The sequence below is a fragment of the Zootoca vivipara genome, chromosome 5 (genome assembly GCF_963506605.1).
Source record: "Zootoca vivipara chromosome 5, rZooViv1.1, whole genome shotgun sequence".
NCBI lineage: Eukaryota > Metazoa > Chordata > Lepidosauria > Squamata > Lacertidae > Zootoca > Zootoca vivipara.
In genome coordinates, this window is record NC_083280.1 from 32,249,905 (window position 1) to 32,274,506 (window position 24,602).

A 24,602-nucleotide genomic window follows, 5' to 3' on the forward strand; every position below is an offset into this window, starting at 1 on the left:
GAAGGTAAATGGCGTTTCCGTGCACTGCTCTGGTTCACTAGAAGTAGTTTAGTCATGTTAGCCACATGACCTGGAAGCTGTATGCCGGCTCCCTCGGCCAATAACACGAGATGAGCGCCGCAACCCCAGAGTCAGTCACGACTGGACCTAATGGTCAGGGGTCCCTTTACCTTTACCTATCGTCCTTTTGGTGGTGTTGACACCCTCATCCTTGTCTCATGAGATAAAACAGGGCCAGCACTAGAGTTAAGGAGACCCTGGGCAACCTACTCTCCATCCCATTCCTATTCTCACCTGGAAAATTACAATAGTATTGAAACCACTCCATTTAGTATTTCTTTGGTGAGCGCCAAGTCAACCACCAACAGCTTCCCCCACTGCCAGCTCCCATTGCCCTTGTGAAATGAAACAAGGAAATGCCAGAATGATTATGCTAGGACCCCCAACACATGTTTTGGCCCAATTCTGATCCCCCTGATGTTTCTATGGTAAGAAATCCCTAATTTTCTAAACTAACTAATAATTTTAATAATATAATTAAAAGGATGATTTGTCAGCCATGGTGAGTCCCCCATAGCTATGGGCTCCAGCATTTGTTCCACTATGCAAGGCACTTATATCAGGCTTGATATAAGTCACTGGAATTGTGTGCAAAAGTGTTATGCAAAATCAGAAGGCACACTACTAAGGTAATGTAGGAGCCATTCTTATGCCCTGAAGGAAAAGGAAGCAGACTACAGCACTGTTTAGTGGAACCCTGGTTCCCATGCATTTAATAGCCAGACTCTCTTACAAAATTCAAACCAGTTTCATCAAGGTACTTTGTGCATTAATCTGCCACCTTTTACTTCTGGCAATATCAGTAAAATGGCATTACCTGCTAAATGCAAATTAACGAGGCCAGGCTTTCATTCATTGTTTCATTTACTGCATCTGCAATAAACACCATTCCTCCGAGATACAGAGTTAGACCATTTTCCTTTTTAGCTTGATGGGATATTTGGTGGTGCTGTTTAGCTTGGCTTTACTTTTGCAATCTATCTTGGATTATTACAACCCGATGCATATCCCAATGGAAACAGTGGAACAATTCCATTTTAACAGATCCCGTGCCGGTCTCTTAATACCTAACAGCACCCCAATACCTGGCTGTTAAGTGCTTAATAAACATTTACATTATTTGCAGCAGCTCATCCAGAAAAGGCTATGGTTAATGGCCCAATTGCTGTTTGGGGATTGCTTGGAGATTATTCAACAGAGCAATGTTTCAATAAGGTATTCTTTTTTAAAAATGTGGGTAATGGTTATACCTCATTTTACCTGTCACTGTAACTTGCGGGGATCTAGAGTGCAATCACTTTAAGTTTGCTTCTTTTATATAAATTGGCACATGCCATCACTCTCATGCACTTTGATGTCTTAGGGAATTTGTGTCAAGAAGCTACAAGCAAAATGCGCTCTTCAGGCAGCACACTAAGCAAAGACCCACTTCAGAAATAGGAGAACCTGCTCTGGTTTACCTCCCAAGGAAGCTACAGCATTGCAAGAAGCCTTGCAACGGACGAACCCCAATTTAAAATGTGGAATTGGCTGCTAATATAGGCGACTGTCACAAGCACCTGGGGATTTAGGAAGAGCAAGAAAATATCAGAAGCTCCAGGTATGGATAATTTTTACTTCTTTCAGCAGAAAGCTCTTGTGGGAACTCTCCAGGCAGCTATATACACAAACTGGATTTCTCCTCCTCACTGACCACTGGACAAACTGGGCTCCACATGCCTCTTCTGTCAAAACCAGCACTGAATATTGGGGCAAACTTTCATACTTTGAATAAGGCTGTGAGGTTGCAGAAGTGATGTGATACCAACCTTGCTAAGAACCTTGGCAAGTCTTAAGAAATGGTGAGGAGTAGGATTCTTCTCTTCTCATGAGGTGGCCAAAGTATTGGAACCTCAGCTTCACGATCTGGAAGGACAGATCGTGAAGCTGAGGCTCCAATACTTTGGCCACCTCATGAGAAGAGAAGAATCCTTGGAAAAGACCCTGATGTTGAGAAAGATGGAGGGCACTAGGAGAAGGGGACGGCAGAGGACAAGATGGTTGGACAGTGTTCTCGAAGCTACGAACATGAGTTTGACCAAACTGCGGGAGGCAGTGCAAGACAGGAGTGCCTGGCGTGCTATGGTCCATGGGGTCACGAAGAGTCGGACATGACTAAATGACTAAACAACAGGGTTCTCCTGGTTGGCTCGTAGTGGTGGAGAAATGGTGCAACTTGTTAGACCACATCTCCCACCATCACTGACCAATGGCAGAGGCTGATGGCAGTTGCCTTTGTCTGAGTCCTACAACATCTGGGGGGCATAGGTGTCTCAGTCCTCCACCTTTGATATTCTAGTATTTGTATGAATTCCCAATTTTGTTCATTACAGTTGTACCTTGGATCCAGAATGCCTTGGTATTAGGACGTTTTGGCTCCCAAACGTAGCAAACCCGGAAGTGAGTGTTCCAGTTCTCAAATGTTCTTTGGAACCTAAATGTCCGACAGGGCTTCCACGCCTGCAATTTGGTTTTCTAACGTTTTGGAAGTCAAACAGACTTCCGGAACGGATTCCATTCGACTTCCAAGGTACGACTGTATTTTTTTAAAATTTCATCCATCTGCCTCTCTCTCCCCTAAGGAATCTGAACATAAAAGAACATAAGCACAATCTTAACAAACAGGAGTTTGTCAAGAGCTATCTACTTGCCGACATTCATTTCTCACTGACAGCCCACCCCCACAAGCAATCTGAAATAACTTCCCATATGTGGGCAAGGCAGGGGGAGTCTTCTGCAGTAGTGTTTCGGTTTGAAAAATTCAAAATGTATTTTTACCCATCAAACCACAAAGGTACATTTTCAGATTTCATGATGGTGCAAGGGAAAGATGATCTTGAAGAAGGTGGTCTGAAAAGGCTTCACTGCCTAAAAGGATTCCTTGCCATATATCCCCAAATGGGATCACCAGTCTAAAATGTTCTCTTTCTTTTCCTTTGCATGGTTCTTTTTAAATTTTGCAGTGCTTTTAAAAATTTATATTAATCCTGTGTCCAAGTGAAAAAGACAACATACTAAATTAAATGTGATATGTATACATATGTTTTCAACATTGCTTACCCACCACCCTTTTTTTTAAAAAAAGATTTGTATTGAAAAAAGTAGTATTTAAAAAAATGAGAAGGAAATAAAGATTCAAGAATTCACCTAGCAAATCCATTCCTTTCGTCAAGTCGCTATTTCAGAATGCCCTGAATTAAAGGCAAATTGATTCTTGGACTTGTTTATTTTACTGACTTCTAGAATGAGATAGACAGAAGGGATTTCATGAAAGGAACCAAGAATCTGCTGTATGTAGGGCTAGATATTTTTCCTCCACATCTGCAAAGTCTACTCTGCATCCTAATTTTTATTCCCTAGAGTCATAGGCCATCAACCTACTAGGGTTACAATGTCACAAAGCTGGCCTACACTGAAAGTAAGAAGTTTTGCCTTCCCTCTAAGTAGTATTGGGCATGGAATAACTGCAAATCTTTTTGCTGTTATTTCCTGTCCTTCCCTGAACAGGCACTGAAAAGTGGTGATGCATTTTTTCGAGAATAAAAATGTTAATGAGCATAAACACACACGGGGTGGGTTGGCTCACTGCTAGTTTAAACAGACTCAGAAACTCATTTAAGAAGTACTTTTGGAATGAGAAGACTAATAGGTTCATTAGAATAAAATCTGCTAGTTTCCCCCATACCGTATTTACTTGGCTCCATTGTAATAAAGATAAATCACCCGTTTCACAGTGCTATAATAAAAACAATAAACCAAAAGTTTTTACACTACTGTTTAACATGCTTTTTAAATATCACTTGAGTTGATCTCCCAAGCAGGAAATGAGTATTTACCTTTTTTTAGTAACTATGGCAAAATTCCGGGTGTTATTTTGTACTTGACACACCACGAGAGGACGGCATTATCAGTACATAGTGGACTGTACTGGGCATTGAATATTCAGAAGTGCAGTCAAGAGCAAAGTACCTGCAAGGTCAATTCTCCCTTTAGGTAACGCTTACCTATAAAGTGGTTTTCTGTCTCTGTTATTAACTCAATCTCTTATGGCTAGAAATCTCAAAAGGGAGAATTTAGAATCCATAATTGTCTGACAGCCCATGTACCTTGCATATGAATTTTCCAGTGAATAGATGAGTAGCCTGTTTGAACTAATCTCAGTAATTGGTTTAGTAAACTAATCTCATATAATTTCTGCTCTAGAAAAAAATGTTTGTATGCCATACTGAATTAGAGCAGGCATCCCCAAACTTCGGCCCTCCAGATGTTTTGGACTACAATTCCCATCTTCCCCGACCACTGGTCCTGTTAGCTAGGGATCATGGGAGTTGTAGGCCAAAACATCTGGAGGGCCGCAGTTTGGGGATGGCTGAATTAGAGTTTTAATGCATTGCCAGGAGGTGGCTAACTATGGTGATCCCATGATAGGACTTGGGAGAAGGGATGGAGAAGAAATTCAGTTTGGTTGGAATTTTAATGAGAACCTACTTAATCTACAATTTTTGAAACAATGTACGGCACAAAGGTATCCTTTGAAATCTGTACTTCTCCGAATTTTGTGATGCAGTTCTGCAACCAAATAATTATACAACAAGGCATATATTATGGGAAAGTGAAAATATGGTATAATACATATGTGAAATGACATGAACAAATGCATTATATAAAGGAAGTTTGCTTGCAAAAATGTGTGTGTTGGGCAAAATAGCATATAAAAATGTGTATAGTACATTGGCTCCCAGTACGTTTCCGAGCACAATTCAAAGTGTTGGTGTTGACCTTTAAAGCCCTAAACGGCCTTGGTCCTGTATACCTGAAGGAGCTTCTCCACCCCCACCGTTCAGCCCGGACACTGAGATCCAGCGCCGAGGGCCTTCTGGCGGTTCCCTCGCTACGAGAAGCCAAGTTACAGGGAACCAGGCAGAGGGCCTTCTCGGTAGTGGCACCCACCGTGTGGAACATCCTCCCACCAGAGGTCAAAGAGAACAACAATTACCAGACCTTTAGAAGGCATCTTAAGGCAGCCCTGTTTAGGGAAGCTTTTAATGTCTGGTGGATTTCTGTATTTTAATGTTTTGTTGGAAGCCGCCCAAAGTGGCTGGGGGAACCCCGCCAGATGGGCGGGGTATAAATAATAAATTATTTATAAATAAGTTGTTGTTGTTGTTGTTGTTTGTTGTAGGGAAAGTGTACACTGAAGGGCTGATGAATTTTCATGATAATTTCATATAGCTATATTAATCATATGCAGAAATTTTAAGAACTGAATTTAAGACTGGGGGAAAATGAGAAATGAAATTGACAAATTCATGCATCCCTGCTTGACATGTATAGGACTGTACTATAAATCTTATTGTTTCATCCACATTTGAAATAAATCTTGGATTGCATCCAGCACTCGTGCAATGGGATTTCAATTTCTGCACCTCCCCCATGCACCTCCCAAATCTGTTTTAAAGAGTCCCCCACCCTCCAGCGCCAATTCTGAGGTGGGTTGAAGGGGAGGAGAGAGGAAGAGGAAATTCCATTGTGAGCTCACAGAAGTCTGCTGTGCCAGTGGAGCCCATTACCTGAAAATAGACTGAAATTCTACATGCCACATCTCTTACATACAAAAGCACACATAAGACACTGTTGCATAACAACTACAGTGGTACCTTGGTTCTCAAACTTAATTGGGTCCAGAAGTCTGTTCCAAAACCAAAGCATTCCAAAACCAAGGCGCACTTTCCCATAGAAAGTAATGCAAAATGGATTAATCCATTCCAGGCTTTTAATAACCCCAAAACAGCTATTTAACATGAATTTTACTATCTAACAAGATCATTGATCCATAAAATGAAAGAAATAATCAATGTTCTGTACTATAAAATAAATAAGACAGTATTGTAGATGATAAAAATTTTAAAAAAATTCTTAACTGCACTGATGATAGTCATTGTTTGGATGGGGGGGGGGCTTTTATCCATTTCCACAGTCACAGAATCAAGCAAGCAAGCATAAAACAAAAAACAAGCCACAGTCGATCGTTTGGGAGCTTCAAAAGCTTTCTTCTGCCCGAACATCACAGCGACTGATGGCAAGAAACATCAGCACACTCCGGGATCCACAGAGTGTTCACAGTTTGCATAACAGACCTTAGCAACTCAGCATTTGGCTAATCTACTTTATTTACATATAAAACACACACGGAGCACTTCAACATGGCTCCCCCCCCTCTCTAGCATCAGACAGCAAAGAGAAAGAACAAAGAACAATAGTCCCACTTCACAGAACACAGTAACACAAACATGCTGTCTCCATCACTTCCCACTCTGTGGAATGTAAACATACACCGCCATGTGATAGACAACAATCCTGTGACTGCAGACACAGGGAATGAATCTCCAACACAAATATCACCTCAGAACACTGCAATAAGAAACGGAAGGCTTTAGTTACGATGGGGGGGGGACACTTAAATTAGCTGCTCAAGGATACAAACGGGATGGAAAACACCTTTATTACGATGGGGGGGGGTTAAATTTGCTGTGCAAGGGTAAAACAGAATGAAAAAAGCCTTAATTACTATGTGGGGGGCTCAAATGACCTGTGTAACAGTGAAAACGGAAGCTCGGGGGCACATTCGGCTCCCGAGGCAAAGTTTTAAAAACCGGAACACCTACTTCCAGATTTGCAGCGTTCGGGTTCCGAGTTGTTCGGGAACTAAGCTGTTCGAAAACATAGGTACCACTGTACTTGATGAAGACGTTCACTCATGTAGCAGGGCTATAGGATCTTGCCCAGAATTACTTAGGGAATAAAATTTCACATTATATAAGCTTGTATCTATTTAATTGAGGAGGGAGGAGGATGAAAGCCCCAGGAGAAAGGGGGGAAAGTGACTTAGGAATAGTTGAGCTATCATTAACTTACCAAAATAAAGCTACAGACATAAATCAATTCCACTGCGTCGACAATGATAAATCAAATGAAGTCCAGAAAGATGTTATTGATTCAGTGTCTATCACTCAAAGTCTCTTCATTTGATTCCTTGGCCATCTGTCTAATTGTAATGAAAATTCAGATGACTTTTTGGTAGGCCCCATGCCTGTTGATTTTCATAGAACATTATTCAATCAAATACAGATGGTGCATGACCTCTGCTTGCCTAAGAGTGTTATGCACATGGATTAGGTTTGAGAGTGATACATTCTGCATTATGGTATACAAGATGCTTCTGTCTAAATGTCTTCTTAAATGACCTTTGGCAGGTGAGGTTTTTGCACAAATCCTCCTCCAGTTTCAGGTAATGGTTTAGTTCAGAGTCCACAGCCCATTAGGCACCAAGAAGGAAAAACCAAACAACTAAATGGTTTCTGACATCTACCTTTCAAACATATTTGTGTCTTGATTTTTGCATGTGGCCTTAATCATTCTCTTTTACTCTGTCTTCAGGTTGTAATTGTAACTGTCCATAATGATTTAGAGTGTGCTGGAGATATTGTAGAGCATATCACATTTCAATATAACCACATTATTTGGCCTGTGATTTGATAATTTGTGATGTAAGCGATATGAAAATCAGTGTTGACATTTGGCTATAGGTATGATAGATATTGGGTGCTTCCCCCCCCCCTTTAACATTTCTTTACATTTTTAGCTAGATGGGAACTGTTGAAGAGGCAAGCTTGATGCTTGCAAAGGAGATTTGGAGCTCATAAAGGTGCAGTACTTCAAATACATTTTCAAATTTGATATTAGAAGATGGGGGGGCTCTTCCTCAAAATTTTGCAGTGTGGAAGACTCCTATTTGGGATTTTAGCAGGCCACACTCTCCCACAGGATACTCCTATTTTTCCACCCATGCTTCTTCTGCTTCCATTTCCCTTTTCCATCTAACTATCAATGTTATGTGGCTATTGAGCATGTTCAACTATTATTAGCCTACATTATGAAGATTTTGCCCCTTTGGGCTTTTGTTCTTTGTTATTGTTGTTTTTTACAGCTTTTTCATACAAATAGCCCCCTGCAAACAGCCCCCTACCCCCCTCCACTGGAATTAATTGTTATTGTTGTAAGTTCAGGAAGAACTTCTATTAAGTTGATTTAAGTTATATGCATCCTTAAAAGGTAAAGGTACCCCTGAGTGTTAGGTCCAGTCGCGGACGACTCTGGGGTTGCGCGCTCATCTCGCTTTATAGGCTGAGGGAGCCAGCGTTTGTCCTCAGACAGCTTCCGGGTCATGTGGCCAGCTTGACTAAGCTGCTTCTGGCAAACCAGAGCAGTGCACGGTAACGCCGTTTACCTTCCCACCGGAGCGGTACCTATTTATCTACTTGCACTTTGACATGCTTTCGAACTGCTAGGTGGGCAGGAGCTGGGACTGAACAACGGGAGCTCACCCCGTTGCGGGGATTTGAACCGCCGACCTTCTGATCGGCAAGCCCTAGGCTCTGTGGTTTAGACCACAGTGCCACCCATGTCCCATATGCATCCTTACTCAGCAGCAAATCAGGTTGACCAGTTGGAACAACTTTCAAGTCAGAAGGGGTGAATCTGTCCATTTCAGTTGTTCTCAGTTTCTAAAGAACTTTTTAAAAAAGAAAGTCCTCCAGAAAATTCATCAGCATTTTAATTTGAATTTCTCCTGACAGAAGCATGCTTATATGATTCAATATGAAATCTGTTCAGTTGTTAGCAATGGTAAAAGGAGCACTATGGCCTAAACTGGTGAAGTTACTTCTCTTGGATGTACACAAAATGTCAAGAAATTCAAAAAGAAAATCTTATAGATGAACAGTCCTCTGCCATTTTGATCTGCAGCACTTTGGATTTTACAGGAGTATGTTCAATTCATTAAAAAAAAATCGGAGCTCAGGTCAGACATTAACATTACCCCAGCACCTGCTGTTAAATCAATTATAAATATGTTCTGAAAGTTATCGTGATGAAGCTACTGTTGCCTGTTCAAAACTTCAAAAATGAAAATACATTGGAACATATTCAACACGGGGTAAAATTCATGTGTTTCATATGACACAAACACATGAATTATAACTGATGTGTTTGGTAAAAGGACAACCCTGTTTAATTTGTAGTTGGACTTCAGAGTTAATGACATTTCCTATCACACTCTTCTATTGTCTCCCAAGATAGATGGATGCCATCAGCGATGTATGCATTTAGAGAACTTCCCTTGAATCAAGGTATCCAACCTCTTAAGCCAACTTCAATGGGTTGTATTTTATTCTATAGTCAGACGCACCCAGTAGGCGGGCAGGGTCCAGACCCCCCCCAAAAAAAAATTCAATAAAGGGCCCAAGGGCCCCCAAGTTCCACGGCAGCTGTGCGCACACACTGCAGGGCATGCTCACATCACACACGCAAGCCGTGGGGTATCCACATGACATGTCAGTGTCAATAAAGTAAAAAAGATAAGAGACTCATTTATCGTTCACTCCATCTGTGGATGCCCCTCTAAATAATTTAGGAAATATAGGGAGCTGCCCTAAAATTAGTCTGATCATCTACCCATCTAACTCAGTGGCATCTACACTGTCTGGCAGAGGATATCAAGAGTTTAAAGGCACGGGTCTCCACCAGCCCTACCAGGAGATGCCAGGGATTGAAAATGGGACCTACATGCCATGCAGTTGCTTCATCACTAAGCAACTTGTGGGTCAGACTTTGGTTTGGACATAAATCTGACATCAGGAATCACAAGACAGAGAAACCAGTAGGAGAACACTTCAATCTCCCAGGACATTCTATACAAGATCTCAAAGCAGCTGTTTTATTACAGAAAAATTTCAGAAACAGACTGGAAAGAGAAGTTGCTGAATTGCAACTCATTAGCAAGCTTAAAACCATGGAGCCACCTGGAATGAACAGAGACATAGGATTCTTATCTCATTATACATGATCAAGCTTTCCTTAGCATCTCAGCCCTTGCTTTTCCCCCAGACCAATTGCAGTCATTAACAGTCATTAACAGTTTATCAACAGGTTTACCACTCCTATCAGCCCATTGCCCATTCCCATCACCCCCACCCCCCACCCTCTGAATATACATAAGGGTCTGGTGGCTTCTGTTTCAGTGTATCTGATGAAGTGTGCATGCACACGAAAGCTCATACCAAAATAAAAACTTAGTTGGACTTTAAGGTGCTACTGAAGGAATTTTTTTATTTTGTTTCGACTCAGACCAACACAGCTACCTACCTGTAACTAGACTTTGGTTTTGTTAGAGTTGATACCCTTAGAGTGTAATCCTTTATGTGTATCTTGAATTTTTATGCTGTGAACTGCCCTGAGATCTTCACATGAAGGACAGTATAACAAGCAAACAAATAAGCATGTCTGCTCAGAAGCAAGTCTCCTTTGAATTTAGTGAGACATACCCATAGGGCAGGAGCTCTGCCTTGCCCACCCCATAGTCAGTTCAGTTGTTGACTTCCACCATCTCTCCTTGGCTTCAGAGGCGCCAATACAGCTCCTTGCCAAGGGCAAAAGGGAACCTAGGTACACCTCTGCCTAAATCTTACCAGAACTTTATACCAACCTTCCAGAGCTGATTTGGGGGTGGCATGGGGCACACGGGGGGGGGGGAGAGTCCTGTCACACAAGAAAAGGTTATTCCACTTGGACAATTATTTATTGGAGCACCTTGAAGCACCTTTCCAAACTTTCTGTTAAAGTAAGGAAAATTTTTAAAAGTAGTCTAGAGGTGGGATAGAGGGAATGTTTCATAGGAACTTCACAAGAACACTCTGCCAGGTGTATGGGTGATGGATGGATACATCCATTCTCCTTTGCTTTTCAGCAATAGTGCATCATACTGAGTTTCTAGGGTCAAGGGTTTTTATTTTTACAGGCCATTGGCTTCTGTGAATGAGCTTGTACTTCAGAGAGTACCATGCTGGCTATTTATAGTTTGGTTCCTCATTCTCAATAATGCTATTTTCCTTGTTTTGTTGAACGCTTCCTACATAAAGAAAACAGTATTATTAATGCAAATGGGAATTGAGAAAACCTATTTGCTATTTTACACCTCTTACTCCGTGTTTATAATTCTAGCGGGGACTAGCATATGAGTGCATAAGATTGCCCCATGTGCCAATAAATTGTGAAGCTGGAGGGTAGAAGTAAATTTAATACCACCGTGTGAGCCATTTGTAATACAGTGTCTTCCCATTAGCATCAATTAGTATGCTATTTACAACAAGTAATGCATTTTATTAATAGTGCTAAAGTAACTAAATCAAGACATGTAAGGAGGCATGAGCAGGGGGGACGTATCCCTGAGGTTCTTTGCCTTTCGTGCTAATTTCTACATATCAATGATGAGAAAGCAACTGAAAGAGACTAATTTTCCCCCTAAATGATCCCTGTAACCTGCCTATTAGTGATATATTTTATGGTTTTATTGCTAACTTTTATAGTTTGTCAGGGAATTAAATGTTCTAAAAGGCAAGAAAAACCATACATAATCAGCATTCCAAATGCATGTCTTGGTGTTAAATAGAATCCTTCTCAGTTCTCTTTCATATATAAAAAAATTCAATTTGAAAAGCAAATACAGCAGGCGCTAGAGCAGTTGGGGGGAGAGTTCCGCCTAGAATGCAGACCATAATTGTCTGCAATTAAAGCTGATAAATATAATTGGAGGTTGCAAGCCCAACAAAACATCTTTTGTTCAACAAACACTTTAATAAATAATTCCCCATGTAAATGAGCTTCTTTCTCCTCCACCGCCTCCTCCTTCAGCTATCGATTACCACTGGAGAGAAGTGAATATTGGCATGTGCATGAAACCAGAACAGGTTGAAATCAAGTTTCAGATAGAGTATCTCTGGTTGGTCGTCGTGTTCAGAATTAAAAGGGAATTGCTGAGCTTCTGAAATAGATTTGATGGCCAGCTCTACCACAGACCTGTCAGGGTTGGCTAATCAACCACAACCTCATTCCCCTGTAATCTGGCCAAGAAGCTGTGGCAGGGCAAAGACTTCAATTCTTAAAGAGGGATTTATCTCCCTGAGAGGTCCAGCAGACTCAACGCCCTCTGTGCAGCTTCTTGTTTCGCACAAAACAAAACATGTGATTTTAATCTTCCCATCTGGTTGGCACAGGAGTGGGAAACACATTGAAAATGATTTGTTGAGAAAATGCCATGGGCTTGTTTTTGTTTTTGAAGTGGACACAGAGCAGGACAGGGGGAGAGAACAGAATGCCTGAATGTAGGACAGAACATTAGTGTTGCCATTTTTCTGTAATCTGCTTTGGACTCTACGGCAGAAAAATAGCCCCCTGAACTTGGTGTTCATTCCCAGTCAAAATTCCCTCAACAGAATGGAATAAGAGCATAACATTTGGCTATATACAGTGATGTCTTTTTATGGAATCTGGAGATCTAGTATAATGAGGAAAGGCTGAAGGTTTTTTGCCTGGAGAATACTTGGTATTCATCTTCAAATATTTGAAGTTGTCACAGAGATGAAGGAACAAATCTGTTTTCTGTTGCTCCAGAGGGAGGAAGCTGAACCAATTGGTTCAAATTATAAGAAAAGGGGTTTAGAAGAAACATTAGGAAGAACTTCTTGACTGTGTGAGCTGTTCAAAGGTAAAAGAGACTTCATCATAGGGTGCTTCATTACAGGTTTTCAAGCAAAGGGAGGACTAGATATTGTGTTACATCACTCTGAAACCCCTCCAAGAGGAAAGCAACCAGCCACACTTCCTAGAGTTGTTCTGGAGTGATGCAATACCACGTCGCCCTGAATCTCTTCTGGGAAGAGCAGGCATAGAGGAAGTAACACTGCCCTGAGTAGCACATGCCCCTTATTTTAAAAGGCTTAAAAAGGGAAGAAGAACCCTCAGCCAACTTCCATCCAGAGGTGGGGACTTGAGTTGTTGGAAAGCTGTTTCTCCAGAGCCACCTCAAACCTGGCAGGGGCAGTGCAAAGAAAGGAAGTGATGTTGACAAAATCCTAAGTTACACCTGCAGTTACATCACCCTCAAGTCCTCTCAAGTGGGGCAACTGGTGCATCATCTGAATCAGACCCCTGATGCAGGGGCATAGGAAGGGGGTGCAGCCCATCCCAGATGTCATCCTGGGGGGGGTGTGACAAAATGGCACCCACCGTGGGGCCTGCAGCATTCCCGAGCCATGAGTCTCAGGCGCCTGCGGGCTCCACACTGTCTGCCCACTGCCTCCCCCCCAGCTGTAGGGCGGCCAAGGGAGCACACGCACTGTTGGTATGGACACCGCTCAAGTATGAGCATGTGCACCGTCCATCTGGGCACTGTGCGTGGACTGCCGGGTGGTTTGCCCTGCCCCTGTGGGTGGTTCATCCCACCCCTTGGCACCCCGCACCAGGTGCCGGAGAGGCTTCCTCTGCTACTGCCCTGATGCCAAACAATCCCCTGTGTGATCTACTACACTGCATTAGCTAATATGATGTCATCAAACCTTTTTATATGGGTCTGTTTACACGTATTCAGGCTTGGTTTGGGCGAGGGCAGGGTGACACAGTTGCAGGAGCTGACATAGCCTGAATTCTACGATACATATCAACTGTAAGTACTTGCACTTCTTTTGAGTTGTTCCTGACATTGGATGCTTCATCTGCAATGAGACACCATGCGCAGGAGAGTTCTTTCAGGTGGCTGCATGTTAAAAACTCAAAAGCTGCTTGTTGGGGGTGAAATGTTGTATGTGGTTATTGCAGGAGTGTGAACTCGTGAGACAATGGTATGGTGTTCACGATCACAACTTTATTAACAAGAACATAAAGATCCGCAGCAAGAGAATAAAGAATTGCAGAATTGGATGTGGGGAGAGAGTAAGGGTATGCCACATGCTTTCACCTCCCTAGTGGGGCAACACCACCATAGCTCAAAACTAGCACCTTCTCCAAATATATGTATATCATATTTAATGGTAACATCAGGAATGGCCTCCCATCATTGAAACAACTTATGAAAATCTTTATTAGTGTTCTATGAGCACATTCCTAAAACAGGTATGGGGGGAAATCAGGGAGATTTTCATAAATGACTTCTTCCCAGTGGCCTTTCTACATGTTGTGAAAAAGAACTTTGCCAAAATTTATTCATATATCCTAGTTTTTATTAAATCTCTCTCTGCCGCCCCTTCCTTCACTCCTTTTAAAAATGTTTGCATAGTATATAGATTTCATAAATGCTAGCCAAGGCTGATTATATTTTTTTTATTTAAAAAAATCACAAAGACAAAAAGGAGCACATTACCAGAAAATGCTTGAACAATGCAGTAATCTAAAAAGCCTAAAGGATAAAAAAAAATCCTCAAAGAAGAAACAGCAACTTGTAAGAAGATGAAAAGAGAAAAGTTGTATCCATTAGAAGGATTGAGTTTGTTGCTGGGATACAATCCACTCTCATGCAAAATCACAATGCTGGTGTCAATCAAAGCCAACTAAGCAGAGTGAATAATTCAGTTTAGACCTTTAATGAGAATCCATCTTTAAAAATGAGACGTCCTGCCTAACTATGGCCACAACAGGTATTCTCATGCTCACACTTGACTGGAGGATCAAAGAACTGATGGGTACATCAGCTAAGTGAAGTCATTGTTAGAACGCACCATGCTAAAACGTACACTACTTTGATTTGTGATGATTATTATTTTGCTAAGGGTGTAGCAAATAGACCTTTGTGATCAGAAGGTTAATCCCCTCCTTTCATTATGACCTGTGTGATGTGACAAGCAGGAATGTTATCATAATTTAAAGACAGCAAGGATTAGGTGAATGACAGTTGTTTGAAGAGCCTTGGGGAGCCTCTTTATCCCACAAAGAAAAGGCAAGGTTCCTAAAAGCTATTGCACCTACCTATCTATTGGGGAGGGAAATGGCTAAATATGCTATGTAGCATTTGAAAAGGGCCGTTGTGAAGAAAAACAGGTGAGGTTTGGCTGCTAATACCTTGGCTCAGACTAGCTTTGTCGAGGACAATTTTGCGTGTCACTTCTGTCAGCTTAACCAGCTGTTAGACACAATGAAATCCGAAACTCTTGATCTAGTTGGTGACTTCAAGCAATAAACATGGCTAGGAAAGAAATGTGGTTCTTTTTAGAGCAAGATGACTTCCCCCATTTATGAATCTTACCAGGAATAATGAGAACTATGCATGGATAAATGGTGCATCAGGGAACTGGACTTTTTCCTATCAGTAGCATTTGAATACACTCATATAGGGACGCGGGTGGCGCTGTGGTCTAAACCACTGAGCCTCTTGGGCTTGCCGATCAGAAGGTCAGTGGTTTGAATCCCCACGGCGGGGTGAGCTCCCGTTGCTCAGTCCCAGCTTCTGCCAACCTAGCAGTTCGAAAGCACGTCAAAGTGCAAGTAGATAAATAGGTACCGGTACCACTCCGGCGGGAAGGTAAACAGCGTTTCCATGCGCTGCTCTGGTTCGCCAGAAAGCGGCTTAGTCATGCTGGACACATGACTCCCTTGGCCAGTAAAGCGAGATGAGTGCCGCAACCCCAGAGTCGTCTGCGACTGACTTAACGGTCAGGGGTCCCTTTACCTTTTACACTCATATTGTCACAGGTTAATAATGCTTACATAGCATAATTGGTTGTGTCAGTACTGGGGTGTTAGCACACATGTAGGTCATTCAGACCTAGAGTCATGTGTAGCATGAACCTTCTAATCTAATCTCAACACCTTAATTTTATTGTGGCACTCTGTAACACTGCAGGTCCATGATGTCCACTTATGGACATCTCTTGCTCACATGCTCCAGGAGGTCTCAGTTTCTGTAACTGCTATGTAACTGCTCTTGTTTTTTTTCCCTTTTCTTTATCCCACCAAGGGTCCAGAAGGTCCCATCACAGCCACCATGTCCAATGTCTGCTAGAGTGAGGCAATGGGCTGCTGGAGCAGGAACATCACCCGCCATTTGCAAAACCAAAAGCAGAATCTAAAAGCAAAACTAAGTTTGCAACGTGAAGTCACTGGAAACAACATGGATCCAGCCACCTCTGTTAAAGACAACACAGATGTGGAGGTATGGAGGAGAATACCAACAAGAACATCAACACATAGGTGAAGGGCGACCCAGAACAATGGTGGTGTCACCATGTACACCCAGTGTGTCCGCAGTTGGGCAATGTGCAATTTTATATTGCTGCTCCGCCCAAACAGATTATCCAGAGGTTGGGAAAATACACATTAAATTGGGGGAAGTTCAGACTGGCCTTTTAGATGAGGATGGCATCATGCAGATAACGGGGGGGGGAGAGAACCATGCACACATGGGTTGTGTGTAGACACTCTCAGTATTTACTATTGTTTCTTCTTTCCAACTTTAACTTTAAACAAACTCTGCTGAATGTAGCTCCTCCTCTTGCTTCAGTCTGAAATGGTACTCTGAACACAGCTAGGATGCAGGTGGCGCTGTGGGTTAAACTACAGAGCGTAGAGCTTGCCAATCAGAAGGTCGGCAGTTCGAATCCCTGCGACGGGGTGAGCTCCCGTTGCTCGGTCCCAGCTCCTGCCAACCTAGCAGTTCGAAAGCACGTCAAAGTGCAAGTAGATAAATAGGTACCGCTACAGCGGGAAGGTAAACAGCGTTTCCGTGTGCTGCTCTGGTTTGCCAGAAGCGGCTTTGTCATGCTGGCCACGACCTGCAAGCTGTACGCCGGCTCCCTCGGCCAATAATTCGAGATGAGCGCCGCAACCCCAGAGTCAGTCACGACTGGACCTAATGGTCAGGGGTCCCTTTACCTTTACCTTTAGCATGGTATTCTTGCCGATATTCTGTGAAAATGTCTGGCCCTTTTTTCCATTTCAGGTGGGGTGAAATAAGCATTTAATATGGGGTTGTGTGCAGTGTAGGCATATATCATTACTCTCCTAATGCAAATATTCTGACACATTGGATAAGAGCATTTGTTTGCTCTCTTCCCCCCCCCATTATTTTCACTGAAGCCTTGGCTTGTGGGAATGCCTTCAGGGGTACAAGAAATCCAGAGGAAAACAATGCATGCAAGCCTTTTGCAGGCTTATAAAACAACATTAGCAACAAGGAGAAATGTATTCTGTGACATATTTTTCATATATCATAAGCAGCGGTGACCTTTCGCAGCATATTCTCTTTAGGGGGGGGGAATGGATTATTCTCTTTTAAACAATAGAACATTTTTACGCTGGAGTTTGCTACTGTCACTGTACCATACCTAAGGGTCATCAGGCTTTTATCAGTAAACCTATTCCAGCAGGAATTTGTATTTGAAATTTGCTTTAGTCTTGTAAGGATTTATTCAGCACACAAAACTTTCCTGCATACAAATTTCTTCATTAAAAGTGGAGGGATGAGGTGAGACTGGCTTCTTAAAATGTTTTTGGTGTATGTAGGGTTTGAAAACATTCAGGGAGGTGTAGTTTTAAAATTGAGGCATTAGGAGCACATTGACAGGTCCATTATAATCGCTGATATTTTTGTACATGCATTCTTAAATATTTATAAGACCCATTATTCAGGTATAGTTAGAAACACAAAGAGTTGGAACAAATCACAGACACACAACCCTCCCCCTTTTCTTATATGTACGTTGAATATGCTTTTCAAATAATTTCTGGGTATTTTCTATCGGTACTTGACATCCAGTGATTTTTAATGTGTAGTTTTATCAATATAGGATATGTCAGAGTTGATATCTGATATACTGCATCATAGATAGGTCATTTATCTAGTCACCTGATTTCTGGACTTGCCATTCATCATGCAGTATGATCTCAGGATGTTTCTAATACATTATGTTCACACAAAAACAATACAAACACAATGCTTAAAACCAAAAGTTATTGAAATGCAGCAGCGCAGAAAAAACTGAAACATCCGACAGCATCAAATGATTTCCAGAGATCCAGAAGAACAGAGATGTTTTCATTTGGTGGTGGAAGCGGAACAAATTTGTCATCATCCACATGTCCAGAGGAAGGGAATTCCATAGTTGGGGTATCAGAACAACAGCAACAAAAAGGCCCTTTTCTGCATCATTACACAGCAGGCTTCACAGAAGATGCACACACAGGAAGAGGTAAAGGTAAAGGGACCCCTGACCATTAGGTCCAGTCGTGACCGACTCTGGGGTTGCGGTGCTCATCTCACGTTATTGGCCAAGGGAGCCGGTGTACAGCTTCCAGGTCATGTTGCCAGCATGACAAGCCGCTTCTGGCAAACCAGAGCAGCACATGGAAACGTCGTTTACATTCCCGCCCTATTTATCTACTTGCACTTTGACGTGCTTTCGAACTGCTAGGTTGGCAGGAGCTGGGACCGAGCAACGGGAGCTCACCCCGTTGCGGTGATTCGAACCGCCAACCTTCTGATTGGCAAGCCCATGGCTATTCACAGGAAGAGGTACTTCAGCTAATAACTGAGTCCCAGGTTGCACAGGACTTTAAAAGTGCCCAACATTCTATCCCATGGCCCACCCAAGCTTTTGAAACTCTGCATATAGATCTGAATGGTTTCACCAGGCTCACGTTTCCTAAGTTTTTTACAATCTTATAATGACACTGAATTTCTTACAGATGCCTGCCTGGAGCCCCATACTGACTTCACCTTGTGTGTTGAAAAAAGCTGTTAATTCTCCATTATGATTTCTTATACTACATAAAGAACTGGAGTCATTAATGTTGCAGTCTCTGTTCCCAAGCTAGCTGCTCTGCCATAAGTCTTGAGCTGTATAATTAGATATCTCAGCAGGGAAAGTCATGTAAAGAATTTTAATCCTTGCCCACAAAAGAATTCTCATCCATTTTCAGAAGAATTTTCACAGCTAGGAGAGAGAACTGTGCCCTTGAAGAACTATGATTTACAAAGTTTCTACTTTCCTCTCCTTTTATATTTGGCTTTGCCATACCCAGGCTGTTTGTGCCACTCTTGTGTGGCCATGAGCCTATTTCTGAAAATTCTATCCGCTAGCATTTATCAGCCACTGATGGGCCTTCACATTAGAGCAGCTTAAATAAGTGTTGAGAGACATCTGGCTCGCCGATGTTATCAGACCGGAGAATTAGGGTTCTACAACACATGAGATGTCTCCACAAGAGCAGGGCTTCAGTTTTCCCCTCCGCATGGACAGGAAGATGGGAATGACAACTGGGTCAGAGCTAGAGCACTCATCCCCATTGCCCCTCCTTGTGTACCCTAAATATAATGTCTGAAGAATGATAGAATTATAGAATTACTAGCTGACCCAGCCACGCATTGCTGTGATTTTTTGGGGGGGGGGAGTATTGATGTCATTTGTGTTTTGAATGGTAATGGTTGCATAACTTGTTTTTGGTTAGTGTTTTGATGTAATATGCTTTTCCGGATGTATGAACTTTGTCCTTGGATTTGTTATTTTAATTATTTTTGTTTTCTTACGATTGTTTGCTGTGCCTGACTCAGGGTCCTTGTTTCCCAGGAAAGGGGGAGGATGTGTCCCCCCTGGACTATGTATTTTTTCCTCCCCCCCCCGTTGTTGTGTCTCATCCCTGTGATTACTCCCATCCTGTAGCAACCCATGAGGTATCACGTCCCCCTCCCCCCAACCTGTGGCTCCCCCCATCCTACGTCAGCACATGACTTATTCGGGCCCCTCCTCCCCCCACCCCCCACCCAGGGCTCCACTAGGGATAGTATTTAAAGTAGAGTAGAAGCCTAGTTTGTAGACTGTAGAGCTGAGGCCTAGTCTGTAAAGTGGAGCTGAAGCCTAGTCTGTGAAGTAGAGTCAAGGCCTAGTCTGTAGGCTGTAAAGTAGAGCCGAGGCCTAGTTTGTAGGCTTTAAAGTAGAGGAGAGGCCTAGTCTGTCAGCCTTGGCTTGGGCTAGTATGTAAATGTGAGCTGAGGCCTCTGCCCTGTATCTCCATTCCTTGGCCCCAGCCTGACTCTGTGGGTTGTCTGGTAATGGCTGCCTTGGTGTATTTAAATGCGAGTCGAGGCCTCCACCCTGTATCTCCATTCCTTGGCCCCAGCCTGACTCTGTGGGTTGTCTGGTAATGGCCGCCTTGGTGGTTTCAGTTGCTCGGTTGATGACGTCATTATTTGGCACCGCCCTTCAGAGCTTTTGCTGGTGACAGCACACGATCTGCCTTTCTATTGGATGCTGCTGGAGTCTTCAGAGCTTCTGCTGGTGATGTGTAATTTGGGCACCACTTTTTTGTGTTTAATCATTATTTTAGGTATGAAAGGTGTGCTTTTTTGGGGGGGGGGAATTATGCCAGATCCCTCCCTAATGGGCAAGGTACGCCTTGTCCTAATTTGATGCAATTTGGTTCAGCGGTTACAGAGGAAGGGTGTTACATCCACGCACGCAGTGGGAACATATATATATATATATATATATATATATATATATATATATATATATATAGATGTATTAAAAAACCTGAGATCCAGATTCAAATACATGTTTGTTCATAAAACTGTCAAGGGCTGCATACACACCAAGCATTTAAAGAACATTTAAATCACATTTCTCTGTCCCCCAATACACACACCCCAAAAAAAATCCCAGAAAAAAAATCCTCAAAGAGCTTAAATTCCCAGCACACTTAAACTACAATTCCCAGATTCTTGGGAGTGGGAGGATGTTAAATGTGCTTTAAATGTATGGTATGTACATGCAGGGCCTGACCATAATGTTCCTCACCCACTGGCTCAACTTTGAATGTTCATAATGTTACAGATCTGGGATAACAGAGTTTGGGGGTGTAAGGGCACCCATATCTGCTAGAGTTAGTGAATGTTAGAAATCAATAGATAACAGATTTTAGATAATATTTGGAGTATTGAAGGGAAGATGCCAGATATTATATTTAGAACACAGGCTGAACCAGTTCTCCTGTTCAAGAGATCGCTGGTAGTGATGCCATTAAGAACACAAGGAGAACTAAGTACCAGGCCATTAAAACAGGTGCTGTCCTTCCCCAGCTGTGTGTTAGTTAGCAGAAGAAACAGCAGAGTTGACAGAGGGAGGTTTCCAGGGTAACAAGGGGCATGGTGTCACACAGGAAAAATGTGTCCTTTTGAAACTTAAGAGGTTGGGAAAGTAGGGGGAGAACTTTGTTGTGGAGGCCAGAACCATCTTGGCAGGCTGGCTTTCCAATGTTTGGGAATGCAATCCTAGGCTTTTGTGAAGGATGGCTTCCTCCTGAGATGTGAATGCTGTGAAATCTCTCCGTTGAAAGCTTCCAGTGTAAATATGTGTAAATAAATCATATTTCAAGGACACTGCAGACTATGCCATGCCTTGTCTTCCCCAAAGGAAAACAGACGCTGGTCAAGTGCCAAGATTCCCTTGAAACCGCATGTGTATGACTGCCACACGTCAGCAAAATTCCTGATATGTCCTGGTTTTCAGGTATAAAAATGGCGTCGGGGGGAAATGTTGCCAGGGAAAAACCGGGATGTATGGCAACATGATGGGAAAAGCAGCAGAAACAGCTCCAAATGCTTAAAATCACTATTTTGGGGGGAGGTTCCCCCCAAAAGATCAACAATTTGGGTTTCTTCCCCGCAAAAGGTCAACTTTGTGGGTGTTGGGAATTTTACATTTTGAAATATGGCAACCCTACGCATGCACCACTCAGCAGAGAATGGGGTGGACCGTAAGATGAGCCTGAGCATGAACATCTAAAGGGATGAAGAAGATCCCACAAAACTGAAATCTGTTTCCCTTTGCGGTATACTATGCTGACATAGCATATCAAAACATTTTTCTTCTTTTTCCTCCATATGTAAATTGCCACATGAATGCTTTTTTAAATCTTCCAGCATAAATTTCAATTTCTGTAAAACCCAGATATTTTCCAATAAGAATAAATTATGCAAACAGTTCATCTTAATTCATCCTATTCACTTTTTTTGTGATTTGAAAGGCCACAGAGCACCTTTCCACTCCATATCAACTCCTCCTTTTAAAGGGCATTTGGAGTAGCAAGAAGGTAAATTAACACATTGTAAAGGTTTATGCTTGTGATTACTTAGCAGGTTCTGCAAAGGCAGAGAGTAAATTTTTAACTAAGGTCAACAAGTCTGTATTAGGGTCATGTGCAGCTAACTCCTCTCTCATCATCACTTGGAAAGAAGAATTAAAAACACGAACACCAGCAGTGCACTTGACTTGTTCATTTCCAGGAAAGATCAATCTTGGCAGCACTACTAATATGAAGCCGAACACAAAGTATTAAACTTCTAATATAATTTCTGGCAACAAGACTCCTGGAGATCAATAGTGCTGTTTCCTAGCCTCTAAAGTTGTTAGTGATATACTGGATTTCCAATGACCAGTAAACCAAACTGCTGATACCTCATCTGTGGGTCACTTCTGTTTAAATAATGTTAAGCCGGAATTCAAGAAGAGAAAATATACTGAGGTGTGAGGAGGTGACAGGGGGCAGGTGGATTTTAGTTAAATCACCAAAAAAAGAACCAACTTAAATAACTGATTCAAACCACATTTCCTGTGTTAGGAATACACACATTATGCTGTAACAGTTAAAGCACAAATAAAGTCTGATTAGTACATAATCCGAAGCTTGAATAAAAGTTTAATAAAGCTTAAACCAAAATCTGTGGTCATGGTACTACCAAGTTATATCTCCCTAGAGACAAGGAAGGCAACAGTAACATAAATATATATTAAACCTGATTCTGTGTTCTTAAACATACAACATTACTGCGGCTGTTGCTGCCAATCCTGTCAATGGTGGTCCATGAGGAAGCTCAAGCTCAGTGGCCTGGGTCTTCACGAAGAGGCAGCTCCGGTGGTCTCTGTCCTCTTCAGCAGGCTCAACTTTTGTAGCGGAAGTCAGTCAAGGCTCCACCTTCCCAAGCCAGATGGAAAAAGGCCTGCAAGGCAGGGAGCAGGTCTTTCTGGGCCAAAATGGTGTCTTATTGAAGTCAATGGGGATTTAGTATTCTGGCTATGAAGCTCTTACATCCTATTCAGCACAGATGCTTTTAACAATCCTATGTTGCATTGTTAATGCTCACACAGTTCCTAGGATGCCTTTCCTACTTCAAGTCCTCTTTGGCACATCATTTTTTCTCATGTTGATGAAGCAAAACTGAAAATGATTTGGGTTTCTCCTGGATATTGCAGTAATTGTAGAACAGACCAGTCAGCGGTAGACTTGGGTCACTATACTTCATTTTCTCATCTGGATCTCTAAAGCTGAACTCTCTGGGGAAACATAACCTCTTCCTTTCTCCACTGAATATGCAATAGGGAAATATGCACAAGACATAAATAAGAAATGGTGAGTGTGTACCCCACAATAACATATGTTCCCCCGGTGCTTCACAGTGGCCTAATGCTTTGTTTCGGGTGCACAGTCCCAGTTCCTTATTCATCTGTACATATTTTGGCTGTTGTTGGCCTGGGACGCTGCCTTGCTCTCAAAACAACTGATGGGATGGACTGAGATCCTGTGTCTTCTCTTAGAGGACACACTCTTTGAGATATGGGTGTATGACTCTGGATGGGATGCACACCGCCACATTTCTATAAATGTTATTATTAGCACAGGGGTGTCATGTTTGTCAGTGTCATGTGCCAAAAAGAAGCATCGGGAAGGATGTGATGGTATCCTACCTCCTTGAGCTGTGCTGGGCAACATTTTTCAATCTAAGGACCACAGTCATTTCTGGGCAACCTTTGGAGAGCTGAATCCCAGTGCTGAGGTATGCCAGAGGCAAAAGCAGGCTGAGGATTACCTGTGGATTTTACCTTTGTACAGCAGACAAGTTTATTTTCACATCCCTCTCTTTCCTCCATCCTGGAAGCATTACTGGATTTCAAGGCAGGAGAAAAACCACTCCAGGAGGATGAAAATTAGGGCTGGTGAGAGGTATTGCACAGGAAACTATGTGGCCTGGAAAGAGTACAGGGTACCAGGTAGAGAACCTGCAAAGTCACCTTCAGTCCCCGGATCTGAAATTCCCACCCCTGTTCTAAAGACACTCTCTTGGAGTGCAGGTCAGTAGTGGTTGGTTGGGTGGCGACACTCACCTGGCCTCTTGTTGCCCTATCTCTGCTGCTTACCAGGAGGTAGAGCGGCAGGCAGCAGCAAAGTTAACATGGTGCAAACATGCCAGCAGAGTCAATCTTGTGTTCCCACAGATGTGTTTGTTCTGTGACGGCTTTGCTGCCGGCTGCCCCTCCAGTTCCCCCCTCCTGCTAAGCAGCAGCAGCAGCACACTTGGTAGGTCAAGTGAGCACCACCACACTGCAATATGGACCAACGGTGGTGTGGGTGCATGACTTGGGGCAGCCCAGTGCTTTCTTTTGGATGTGCACCTCCACTTCCTTGTTCATTATACATATCATGGTTATTATTGGCATTGGGGCACCATACCTCAGCATCCAGAGAAAGCATTGGGGTGGGTGAGATTCTAGGGCACCTCATAGAGGACACTCTTATGTAGGGGTAAGTGTTTGGTTTGGGGCCATCCAAAACACAGTGTGAGGTATGCA